Below are 12,715 nucleotides of genomic sequence, written 5' to 3' on the forward strand. Positions count from 1 at the left end.
GCTTCTTTCAGCTCTGCTGTTACCTGAGAACATTCAGGGTCTAGGGGGTTATGGACAGTTTCGCTGGCTTGGCGATCAGGCTTTGATCTCAAATTAGAATCATGCCTCTCATCTCTTTACACCCATTTTGAATCATGAAAGGACTCCTGGACCCTTCACTTGTGGCCTCATGATTTGGGGGCCACGACAGAGCTGCTGCCTTCACAGCCTCCACGGCCCCGAAGCCTCAGTCAGGAAGTGGGGGCGCCAGCCAGACCAGGGGTAATGTATTGTTTATGTGTCCCCTGTGCGCCAGATACTCACTGTCTGAGTCATTCATTCTCCACAGCAGCCCTGGGGGGGGGGGCGGAGGTTTGAGTGTCCCCTTTGTATCCTGGAGGAGGAGGTGAGGCTCGAGGGGTAGAGCACCGGGTCCAGCCGCACAGTTGTGAGTGGTGGCCCCCCATCCGAGTGGAAAGCGGCCAGAGTCCCTAGCTGCTCTTCTAAGGGCAGAGGGGGAGTTCCAGCTGCCTGTTAGACCCGACTCCTGACCCCCTGCCAGAATTTTATATGTGGTAGCAGGGGGTTAAATCCATTTCTGATCACACCCATTGGAAACCCATTTGTCTTCCGTAGAAAATCCCACCTGCAGAATTGCTTTGCCCTTCTTTGCTCTCGGGCCTCTGAGTCCCCAGACCCCCCAGCAGTCAGCAGATCCAGCACCTTCTGTTGTCTTTCTGTGAGGAAAGCAGCCTCCTGAATGGGAGAGAATCTAGGGTCCCCAGCCCTCCTGCCATCCCCCTCATGCTGAGCTGGCTTCAGGGACCTGCTTCTTCCTTTCACAACTTCCCTATTTGGTCAACTAATTGTCCTTCTCCCCAGCCTGCTCCCCTGCACCCCCCCCCCCAATACCACCGTTCTTTCTTTAAACTCTAAAAAAGAGCAGGGGGAAATTATGTCTCTTCTCCTTTCTGGCCTCAGATTTTAGGCAGGTGTTCGAGATAAATAAAAAGTACTTTCCTATCAAATGCTATCACTTTTGTTTTAACTACTGACATTATGGTAATATTTTTTGAATATCCATTGCATTTGTTCAGGAATCTGGAGGATTGTGGGTTAATTGGCCCTCCGTGGACTAGCCTGAGTACCTGAATACCATAAGCCTCCTGTTTCGGTTTGAAAGTGCCTTAGAGCACGTCTTGGAATATAACCTAGTTGGAAATCGGGGGCTGCCTATAGTTCTTCACAAATTCAGATCTGCTACATCTTGGGTGGGATTCCTAACCTTGCTCATTTGGCTCATAGTCCATGCTTCACCGGACTGTTCTAAGGATTAAATGAGGTGAGGTATGGAAATGTGCCAGCTCATAATGGGTGCTCTGTGAACCTCCCACGCCGTTCACCACTGCACGCTGTCCTGAGGGCTCAGGTCTTAGCCTCTCCGAACCCCAGGTTTTTCATACGTGAACTGGGGCAACAGTCCTGGAGTTGCTTTGACTACTTCAGAGGGTACTTTCTAGGCTGAAGGCACAGAGCACCATTAAGAAATTGTTACATGCATGCCCCGTTGCACCGCTTAATTGACTTGTTTTTAAAGGGATAATGCTCCACTCCCCAAACTTTTTTTTTTTTTAAAGATTTTGTTTATTTGAGAGAGAGACAGAGAGAGCCCAAGCAGGGGGAGGGGCAGAGGGACAAGCAGACTCTCCGCTGAGCAGGGAGCCCAACTTGTGGCTCGATCCCAGGACCCTGAGTTCAGGACCTGAGCTGAAGTCAGATGTTTAACCGACTGAGCCACCCAGGCGCACCCCAGTGCCCAAATTCTAAAGTCCTGGTTAGGACAGGCCACACGGAGCTCTGGAGTTATGGAGTCGGGCCCTGCCTGGCCCCACAGCTCTAGAGACCTGTAATGAAGGGCAGATCAGCCCTCGCGCTCCTGCTCCCAGCGCTCTCAGTTCCCAGCCCTTGTTTCTCAAGCACTGGCTGCCAGGAGGTCTGTGCTCTGACAGAGGCCTGAGGGCGGGACTCCCAGGATGAGCTGGCCTCTTACTTCCTTCACAGTGAGGCCCTAGGGCTCCTTGTCCCCTGCGTTGTCCCTCTCTCCCAGCGGAGCAGTGGGGGCCCTGGTCCTTGCTCTCCAGGGGGGCCAGTGACTCCTCCAGGCAGAGGTCCCCACGCCCACAGCCACGGCACCCCTGCCAGAGTGGGTGTGGGCTTCGGCTGCCCATCTGTTACCTCGGGCTCTCCCGAAGTGCGCTGCAACAGCCTGCCGGGCCCTTGCCCAGAGGACTTCAGATTTTAATAGGGAAGTGTTTATTGTAATGACTATTGGAAAAGAAAATCGCTAGCTCAAAAGAGGCCTGGCCTGACCAAGAATAGAAGAATTGGAGTCAACGGTTTTGTTTGTTTGTTTGTTTTTTGAGATAGGAGTTTTTTTAATGGATCATTTAAGGGACGCCTGGGTGGCTCAGTCGTTAAGCATCTGCCTGCAGCTCAGGTCATGATCCCGGGGTCCTGGGACTGAGCCCCATGTCGGGCTCCCTGCTCAGCGGGGAGCCTGCTTCTCCCTCTCCCTCTGCTGCCGCTGGCCCTGCTTGAGCTCTCTCTCTCTTGCCCTCAAATAAATAAAATCTTCCAAAAACATGGATCGTCTAAAAGGAACAAGAGAGGTTGCATATGTTAACCTATTGTGTGAGCTCTGTGTTCTTTTTTTTTTTTAATATTTTTTAATTTAAATTCAATTAATTAACATAATTTATTATTAGTTGCAGAGGCAGAGGTCAGTGATTCATCAGTCTTATATAATACCCTGTGCTTCTCACATCACCCAGTTAGCCCATCCCCTTACCCCCCTCCCGGGCTCTGTGTTCTTTAGCAAAGTACATTTTTTACAAAGTGGGGTGATTTGAAGTTGATTTGATGACAAATACCAAGTAGGAAGTAGAGCGGGTAATGTGCAGGTATGGGAACACCTGTGACGGGAAACTGAATGACTCGAGTCTGGGAAATGCTGTTTTCCATTTGATGCTCACAACCATCCCGAGAGGATGTGCTCTTGACTGCTTTTCCAGAGGTGGAAACAGGTGCAGAGAGGCGAGGTGAGTGGCCCCAGATCGGTGGCCATGACCAGTCTTCAGTGGGGTTGCGGGGCCTGGAGAGAGGGCTCCCCGCAGGACCACTGAGCCAGGGGCAGCAGCACCCCGGGCTGACGGTTCCCGACGGCTCAGAGCACACCGCGGCGTTGGTGAGCTGTGCCTGGTGGGGGCTTGTCTTCGGACCAGAAGCGGTTGCATCAGACGGGCTGACCTCATGCCTGTGGCAGGGCAGATAGTGAGGTTGGCTGGGGCTTAGGGAGGGGGGACGACCAGAAGGAGAACCAGGCAGAGACAAAAGGCAGGCAGAGACCTGCCGGGCTGGCCACCGCAGGAATCCAAAACCCAGAGCGGGGAGGAGGAACAAAGTAACGTGCTCTGAGGTTCTTTTAACCACTGGGGTGGCCTCGACTCAGCCTCCAACAGTCTTCCAAAACCAGAACTGAGGGTAGGTGAGAAGAATTTGAGTCAAAGGACAGCTACAAACTGTGCAAATGCATCCACACCCACCCACCCAGACACACAGACACTGTCCTTAGGACAGCCCCCCACATACACACACACCACGAGTGACTCAGGGTCAGGCACCTTCCTGCTTGAAGAGCCATCACAGACCTTTTGTCCCGGTGCCTCTTAAAAAAACTCCTGGGATGTGCTCTCAGCTTTGGAATGACATGTAGCTGCCCTGTCCCTCCGCCTTTGTTGTTGTCACCAAAAACTTAACAGCTGCGTCTCGTGGCTGTAGTTGCCAGAGACGTAAACACAGGTTCGAGGGAAAGGAGCAAGCAAGTACCGAGCACACTTGACGACCAAGCGCTATGCAAGGAATGGGATCCGTTGGGCGAAAAGGAACAGGGAGGGGACGAAAGATGAATGAGGCGGCCTTGGCCTCAAGGGACTTGGAGCCCCTGAGGGGCAGGAGAGGGAGCTCGCCTGAGGAACCCGAAGTGGCCAGCCTGCTGTAAGCCACTTTCAGTAAGATCTGAAGATGACTGACCGTAGAGGGGTGCTCACAGTGAGGTGCATGACTTTTCCCAGGGGCTGGAGTCACCGCCAGGCGGAGAACAGAGTGTCAGGGACGGCCTCCTCTTCCTGGGAGGCTACGGGCACATTCCCCCCTGCCCTGGGGTGGGGCCGGAGTCGTTGGGCCCCCATGGACAGAGGAGGAACCGAGGCTCCGGGCGTCCAGCGCACCAGACGAAGGCAGTGAAGGATAGCATCCAGACCCCTGAAGGGGATGCCAAGCCCAAGAGTGGCCTGGGCCTGGAGGGCGGGGAGGGCACGGGTTACCCCGGGGGTCTGCGGGGAAGGAACAGATAAGGGAAGGGCAGCATAAGCCATCCTGGAAAAGCAGCTCCAGGAGCAGTGACCCGGGTTATTCACTTGAGAGGCTCAGGGAGGGGGGATGTGCAGGTGGAACGGGAGAGGCACACTTGTTGGCGGGTGGGAGGAGGGCACAATGGTGGTTACGGTTGGTTGAGATAAAGATTTCTGGTGCCAGTTAAGAGAAACCTCAAAAAACCTTCCATTCCAGAACTAGCTTTTGGTTTCAGAGATTACTCAACTCTCTTTATTTTTATCTTAAAAGAAAAAAGAAAAAAGAAAAAAGAAAGCTTTTCTTAAGTCAGTTCTATTCTTTTTAATACCTGGAAGCTAAGATGCGAGTGGGGGAGACTAGCAGTTGCCGTTCACCCGGTCTCAGCTATGCCATGGGAGCCACCTGTGCGGGCCACCGAATCCCTCAGTCACCTTCGGAGACTTCACAGTCCCTTCCGTATCATCACTGGGGACACTGAGGCACCAAATGGCCAAGTATCTAGCTCTAGGCCACTCAGCAAGTAAGTGGCAGAGCTGAGATGTGACCCAGGTGCCAACCCCCACCCCCCAGGGCTGGCTTTTTCAGCCTGAGCGAGGCCAGTTCCTTCCGTTATGCTGGCTCCTGGCACCGAGCAACCCCCCACACACCCAGTCTTTGGCTCCCCTCCTGCCAGTCTCCTCAAGGGCCCTGCAACTTAGAGATTGCTCTTATTTTAAGTAAACACTTTTTTCTCCTGACTACAAAAGTGAAACATATCTATTTTGGAAAATTTGTAAAGTATAGAAAAACACAAAGAAGAAAAATGGAAGTTCTCTGTAATCCCACAACCCAGAACTAACCACTGTTAACATTTTGGGGAGTACCCTTCCAGTTTTTCTGGTACCTATCCATATGCATATGTAATAAAAATTACCACCACACTGTTTTGTAATTTTTAAAAAGAAACCTCTTTATTTTTTAGAGAGAGAGAGATAGCAGGGGAGGGGGGAGGGGCAACGAGAGGGGGAGACTGACGCGGGGCTCCATCTCGCAACCCTGAGACCATGACCTGAGCCGAAGTCAACAGTGACTCGAGCCACCCAGGGCGCCCCCCGTTTTGTAATTTTTAACACCTATTTAGAGATATAACTGACTAAACTGGACGTATTTGGCGCGTACAATCTGATAAGTCTTACCACATGTGTACGTCTAGAAAGCCGCCACCACCATCAAGATACAGGACACGTTTGCCACCCACAACATTTCCCTGAGCCCCTTTCACATCCTTCCCTCCCTCCGGTCCTATCCCCCCGCTGACATCCTGGAGCTGGGGGTTTCCGGCCAACATCGCAGGCCTGCGGAGCCGGCACCCGGCCAGGGTGCTTCAAGGAGCACGAACAATACCACCTTCTCTAGGCCAAAGGGTGCGCTTGATTTTGTCAGCTTCCTGCAGCCGCTCGGCCTCTGCTGTCAGGCACGGCCAGTGCCCCAGCGGGCCTGCTCCTTTCCTCCCCCCGGCTCTCAGCCCTCTGCCTCCACCGGCCCTCCATCATACAGATCTGCCTCCTCCTGAAGCTTCCAGCTCTCTGGAGCTGGCCTCAGCCCTCCTCGGGTTCTATAGCCCCTTCTGGGAAGTTCTCAGGGGTCCCCAGTGGCAGGTGCCGCGGGCCTGTCTTTAGCTATTGCTGTGTCTCCAGGCGGAGCAGGAGCTGGGGTGGGGGTGCCGGATGGCGAGGGAGGCGCAGCAGGCTCTCAGTGCGGCCCCCACACTTGCTTTGTGCTGCTTTTGACAGACATCTTTCTGACTCTCATTACTCTGGCACTTTGGTGAGCAGGATTTCCTGAGCGTAATTTAATCTTTTCTCTATGACTCAGGCCATATTTGCAACCTCTTTGCTAACGTAAGGTGGCAGATGCAGCGTGCAGTGTGGGTGGAGGGGAGAACAACCCTGCCGTCTTACTGGAACTTGCCTTCTTGCAAAGGCCACATGTGTCCTCTAGCCTCAGAAAGGGGATGGCAGCTGTGTTTCTGGCTGGTCTATCGGCAGCAGCCTAACATGCCACCAATTATTAGCAGATCGAGGGCGGCAGCCTTCTGTCAAGGCTTCAGGCTTTCTCGTCCTCCATCAGATTAGCATGATGACAACCGTATATGTACATTATTTCAGGGTCCTCAGAGCGTGCTCACACACGCATCTTCTGTTCTGACCTTCACAATAAGCCTGGGAGAAAAGCAGGGCAGGTGCGCCTGCCCATTCCAGATCTCTGCCCCACAGCGGCCTCAGAAATCAATCCCAGCTCCACTCCTGAGGTGGCAGGCCGAAGAGAAGCCCTCAAGTAGGGAGTGTAGGAGAATACGTCTGGGACCTTGGGGTACAAAGAATTTCTTGAAAGCACTAACTGTTAAGAAAAAGAGGAATACATTCTCCTACATTACAAGGGAAAGCTGATAATGATGTGTCCGTGTAGGTGAATGGATTGTAACAAATGTAGTGCTCTGGTGGGGCTGTCGGTAGGCGTGGGGGCTGTCAGTGTGCAGAGGCAGCGGCCGAATGAGAACTGTCTGCACTTTCTGCTCTGGGCTTTTGCCGTAAACCTAAAACCGCCCTTAAAAATAGTCTCTTTAGGGGCACCTGGGTGGCTCAGTCGGTTAAATGTCTGACTCTTGATTTTGGCTCAGGTCATGATCTCAGGGTCGTGAGATCGAGCCCCGTGTGGGACTCTGCGCTGGGCATGGAGCCTTAAGATTCTCTCTCCCTCTGCCCCCCTTCCTCGAGCGTACTGTCCCTCTCTCTCAAAAATATATGTGTATAATAAAGTTCTTAACCTTAAAAAAAGCCTCTTTTTAAAAAAATTTTTTTCATTTATTTATTTGCCAAAGAGAGAGGGAGAGAGCACAAGCAGGGGGAGCGGCAGGCAGAGGGAGAAGCCCGCTCACTGCCAAGCAAGGGGCCCGATGCGGGACTCAATCCCAGAACCCCGGGATCATGGCCTGAGCCGAAGGTAGATGCTTAACCAACTGAGCCACCCAGCATCCCCCCAAAAAACCTCTTTAAAAGGAAAAAAAAGTGAAAAGCTTCTGTTCCTCAAAAGACACTATAATAAAACAAAAAGGAGCAAAATAAGAGAAGATATTTGCAACACGTACATCCGCGCAGGATTGGAGTCCAGAATGCATGAAGCACTAGAGAAAAGTAAGAAACGAAGACGAGCAACACATCCACCCCCAGGTGTTTTGCAAGAGAAACCATGGTCAGCAAGCATATAAAGAGATGCTTAACTTCCTTAGGAATCGGGAAATTGAAGACGCAGGGAAATACCGTTTTATACCCACCGGATTGGCAAAGGCTTTTGAACAGTTAGGATTGTCTTGCCGTGCATGCTGCTGCCCGGGTTGCTGCTGCTGAGTCAAGACCCAGGTGGCACTTCCCTGGAGGGCACGTGGTGCGGGAGGTTCCGGGCGGCCACCGTTTGTCACGTCAGGAAGCCTGTAAGCAAGCCGTATAGCTTGCCAGTCAATGGATAAATTGCCGTCTATCATATAACGGAGCGAGAGAGCATGAAGAACCCTGCATTTTTTATCAGTTTGATCTTTGGTCAAATTCTTTACCTTTTCTGAGCTTCATCTGCGAAAGGGGGCTAATGCCTACCTCGTAGGCTGGTATTGAGGACTGGGGAAATAAGGCGGGTGCCATAGGGCCTGGCACGCTGCAGGTGCTCAGCGAACGTGGCCTCCTGTCCCTCTCCTTCCCCACCCCGTGTCTCGCACAGGCAAGCCTGGGTCCTGTCTGCCTCTCCCTGGCCAAGTGCAGACCACGCACCCACATGCCTGCCCCTGGAAGTGCTGCCTGTGTAAATCTGAGACCTGGTTTTCTGAGCGGACTGTAGAAGGGTCTGAGCCACTGTCCTGGAGTTTTACTGGCCCCTCCTGAGTGGTCAGAAGGCAGCTAGCTGTCACTCAGGCTGTCAAAAGATGGCCCCAGCTGACCCCACAGCTGTTGTGGAACCTGGCACTTGGTGCAGTGAGCTGGAGAATTTACTCTCTGCTGTGACCCCAAACCTCCCCTGGGCAGTAGACCAAGTTCAGTTTTAACTCAGTTTGCCCATCAAGCACAGGGAATATTATCCTCCTTGTGTGCCTAATTTTCCTGCTCTGTAAACTGACAGGCTTGGATGAGGCCATCTCTAAGTCCCTTCCCACGACAGATTCTGGATTTTTTGTAAGATGTCATTGGAACCTACAAAGTTAGCCCGTAGAGACACAGAGGTCCTGTTTTGCTTCGCTTAAATCCTAGAGCACCTAGTTCCCCAGCACCTGCAGGAATCCAATCTAGCGGAAGTGCAGGGAGAGGAAGTCTTGGGTCTTAGAAGCCCTGGAAGGACAGCGTGGAGCCCCGGGTGAGCCCTGGCTCTGTGAACCTACACAGGACTGTCCCCGGGGGCCCGGGGAGTGGGTACCACCACCGCTCTCAACACACCCAGTCTCTAAATCAGTAACTTCACCTTCATTTCCTTCATTTCCAAGGAAATGACCAGAAATATGGACAACAGTACATACATAAGGATGTTTATCACAGTATTGCTTAAAATATTGAAGAACTACAAGCAACCTAATGAAATAGAACGCTAGTTGAATAAATTTTGTTATGTCCATATGATTAAATTTCAGGAAGCCATTAAAAATCATGTTATAGGAGATTTTGGAAATACTTATAATGCATTAAGTGAAAAGGTAGTGTGTATAATTACACCTATTGAATGATATAAACTATAGATGGACAGACAGACATATACACATGTATATATTCAAGATACAGAAGGAAGTATATCATGTTATTAGCAGCAGTTGTCTCTGGGTAGTAGGGTGATGGTAATTTTTATTTCATTCTGAGTTTTTTCATGTAATATATGGGATATATTACATCTTTGCCTCTTCAGACTTTTCCATAAGTTCAAGAATTTTAATAAATATTTCCTTTATATGCAGAAAAACAACAAAATGTTGTTAAGATTTTTATTTTTAATTGTGGCAGATACTTTTAATAGTGGTAAAATACACACAACATAGAATTTATCATCTTAACCACTTCTAAGGGTAGAGTTCAGTAGTGGTTTTTTGCTGTTGTTATGTTTATTTTATTTTATTTTATTTTACTTTATCTTCTCATCATGATAAGTGTACTCTTTAGTCCCTGTCCTCTGTTTCCTCCCTCCCCCCCCACTCCACGTTCCCTCTGGTAGCCATCAGTTTGTTTTCTATAGTTACGAGTCTGTTTCTTGGTTTGTCTCTCTCTTTTTTTCCTTTGTTCATTTGTTTTGTTTCTTAAACTTCATATATGAGTGAGATCATATGGCATTTGTCTTTCTCTGACTGTCTTATTTCCTTAGTATTATACTATCCAGCTCCATCCATGTTGTTGCAAATGGCAAGATTTCATTCTTTTTTACGGCTGAAAAATATTCCAGTGTGTGTGTGTGTGTGTGTGTGTGTGTGTGTATCCCACCTCTTCTTTATCCATTCTTCAATCGATGGACACGTGAGCTGCTTCCATTGTAAATAATGGTGCTATAAATGTAGGGGTGCATGTATCTCTTTGAATTAGTGTTTTCCTATTTGGGGGGAAAATACCCAGCAGTGCTATTCCTGGATCATAGGGTAGTTCTATTTTTAATTGTTTTAGGAAACTCCATACCATTTTCCACAGTGGCTGCACCAGTTTGCATTCCCACCAACAGTGCACAAGCGTTCCTTTCTCTCCACATTCTCATAACACTTTTTGCTTCTTGGGTTTTTTATTTTAGCCAGTCCGACAGGTGTGAGGTGATATCTCATAGATAATTTTGATGTGCATTTCCCTGACGATGAGTGATGTTGAGCCTCTTTTCATGTCTCTGTTGGCCATCTGGATGTCTTTTTTGTAGAAATGTCTGTTCATGGCTTCTGCCCATTTTTAAATTGGATTATTTGATTTTTGGGTATTGAGTTGTATCAATTCTTTATATACTTTGGATACTAACCCTTTATCAGAAATGTCATTTGCAGGAGCACCTGGGTGTCTTAGTCAGTTAAGCCGGTGACTCTTGGTTTCGGCTCAGGTCATGATCTTATTAGTGTCCTGGGATCGAGCCCCGAGTTGCGTCCTGTATTGGGCTCCTCACTCAGCAGGGAGTCTGCTTGAGGATTCTCTCTCTCTCTCTCTCCCTGTGCCCTTCCCCCCATTTGTGCACTCTCTCTCTAAAATAAGTAAATAAATCTTTTTTTTTTTTTTTTGAGATTTTATCCATCCATGTGACAGAGAGACAGCCAGCGAGAGAGGGAACACAAGCAGGGGGAGTGGGAGAGGAAGAAGCGGGCTCCCAGCGGAGGAGCCCGATGTGGGACTCGATCCCGGAACGCCGGGATCACGCCCTGAGCCGAAGGCAGACGCCCAACGACTGCGCTACCCAGGCGCCCCTAAAATAAGTAAATAAATCTTAAAAAAAAAAAAAAAAGAAATGTCATTTGCAAAAATCTCCTCCCATTCCATAGGTTGCCTTTTAGTTTCGTTGATTGTTTCCTTTGCTGTGCAGAAGCTTTTGATTTTGATGTAGTCCCAATGGTTTACTTTTGCTTTTGTTTCCCTTGCTTCAGGAGACATGTCTAGAAAAATGTTGCTACAACTGATATCAGAGAAATTACTGCTTGTGCTCTCTTCAAGGATTTTTATGGTTTTAGTTTTCTCATTTAGATCTTTAATCCATTTTTAGTTTATTTTTGTGTATGGTGAAAGAAAATGGTCCAGTTCATTCTTCTGCATGTTGCTGTCCAGTTTCCCCAACACCATTTGTTGAAGAGACTTTTTCCCATTAGGTATTCTTTCCTCCTTTGTTGAAGATTAGTTGACCATATAATTGTGAGTTTAACTCTAGTTTTCTGTTCTGTTTTGTTGATCTATGTGTCTATTTTTATGCTAGTACTATACTGTTTTAATTACTACTGCCTTGTAATATAACTTGAAATCTGGGATTGTGATACCTCCAGTTTTGTTTTTCTTTTTCAAGATGGCTTTGGCCAGTCAAGGTCTTTTATGGTTCCACACAAATTTTAGGATTGTTGAGTTCAGTAGTATTAAGTACACTCATGTTGTTGTGTAACCAATCTCTAGAAGACTTTCATCTTGCAAAACTGAAACCCTATGCCCATTGAACAAGAACAATCCAGTCCCACCTCTGACAATCACTGTCGTACTCTCTGTCTATGAATTTGACTACTCTGGGTGCCTCATATAAATGGACTCGGAGTATTTGCCCTTTCGTGACTGGCGTATTTCACTTGGCATAATGTCCTCCAGGTTCATCTTTGTTGTAGCATAGCATATATCTTAATTCCCTTCCTTTTAAGGCTGGATAATGTTCCGTGGGATGTGTACGCCATATTTGGTTTATCCATTTGTCTGTAGATGGATATTTGAGTAGCTTTCACCTTTTGGCTGTCGTAATATTACTGCTGTGAACGTGGTATACGCATCGCTCTTCAAGACACTAGCTTCAGTTCTTTCGGATACATACCCGGAAGTGGGATTGTTGGATCCTCTGGTATTTTTAACGCTCTGAGGAACCACCCCACTGTTTTCCACAGCGGCCGCAGCATTTTACTTTCCACCAACAGTGCGCAAGGGTTCCAATTTCTCTCCATATCCTGGCACGTGTTATTTTCCGTGTTTTTGATAGTAGCCAAAAAATATCATTTTTAAAGAGGGCAGGCCAAGCTGAAATTCTGCCTCTACCCTCTGAGCGCCAGATACTGATTCCTGGGCCCAGCACAAAGGGGATACACAGAGGCTCATTACAAAGCCCCAGCTTCCCTGGAGCTTAAGGCCCCGCCCGGTGACCTGTCTTGGCTGTGACCCATCACTCAGGATGCCGCTGGAGGGACCTGGCCGCACGCCCTAAACTCACTTCGGAGAAGGGGCGTTCAGGAAGTCCTCATGCCAGAGCTCAAGCTGCAGAGGACGGTTTGTAAGCCTTCCTGTAACTCAGGGCTGTGAAGGGCTGAGTGCAGGCCTGACCTGGCAAGTGCGGCACGGTTAACCATGACACGCTTCTGGTTTCCTTACCTCTGGCGTCACTGCCAGGAGAATCCCATGCCTAGCCTTGTGTCCTGGCCTGGCGTCTGGGGCTGAAGCTAAAGGAGTGGGGCTGGGCTGCCCCCAGTCAGAGCTGCTCCCAAAGGCAGTGCACGGAAACGGAGGTCCTCAACCAAACTGGGGCATTGGCAGGGATCTGTTCTTGGGCTCTGAGGAGGGTCAAAATAAGTCAGGAGTGGGCAGCAGAGCAGTGGGCGGGAAGCGGCAGTGTCAGCCCTGCG

General features: G+C 49.3%; 1 protein-coding gene across 3 annotated transcripts in view; it reads left to right on the forward strand.

The window, feature by feature from the left end:
- The window catches only part of ZDHHC19 (zDHHC palmitoyltransferase 19), a 50,027-nt gene that overhangs the window by 18,573 nt on the left and 18,739 nt on the right, over positions 1-12,715 (forward strand). The gene's annotated exons all lie outside the window — the stretch shown is intronic.

This window comes from Ursus americanus, chromosome 4, assembly GCF_024610735.1.
Source record: "Ursus americanus isolate L20-20 chromosome 4, mUrsAme1.1.p, whole genome shotgun sequence".
Classification (NCBI taxonomy): domain Eukaryota; kingdom Metazoa; phylum Chordata; class Mammalia; order Carnivora; family Ursidae; genus Ursus; species Ursus americanus.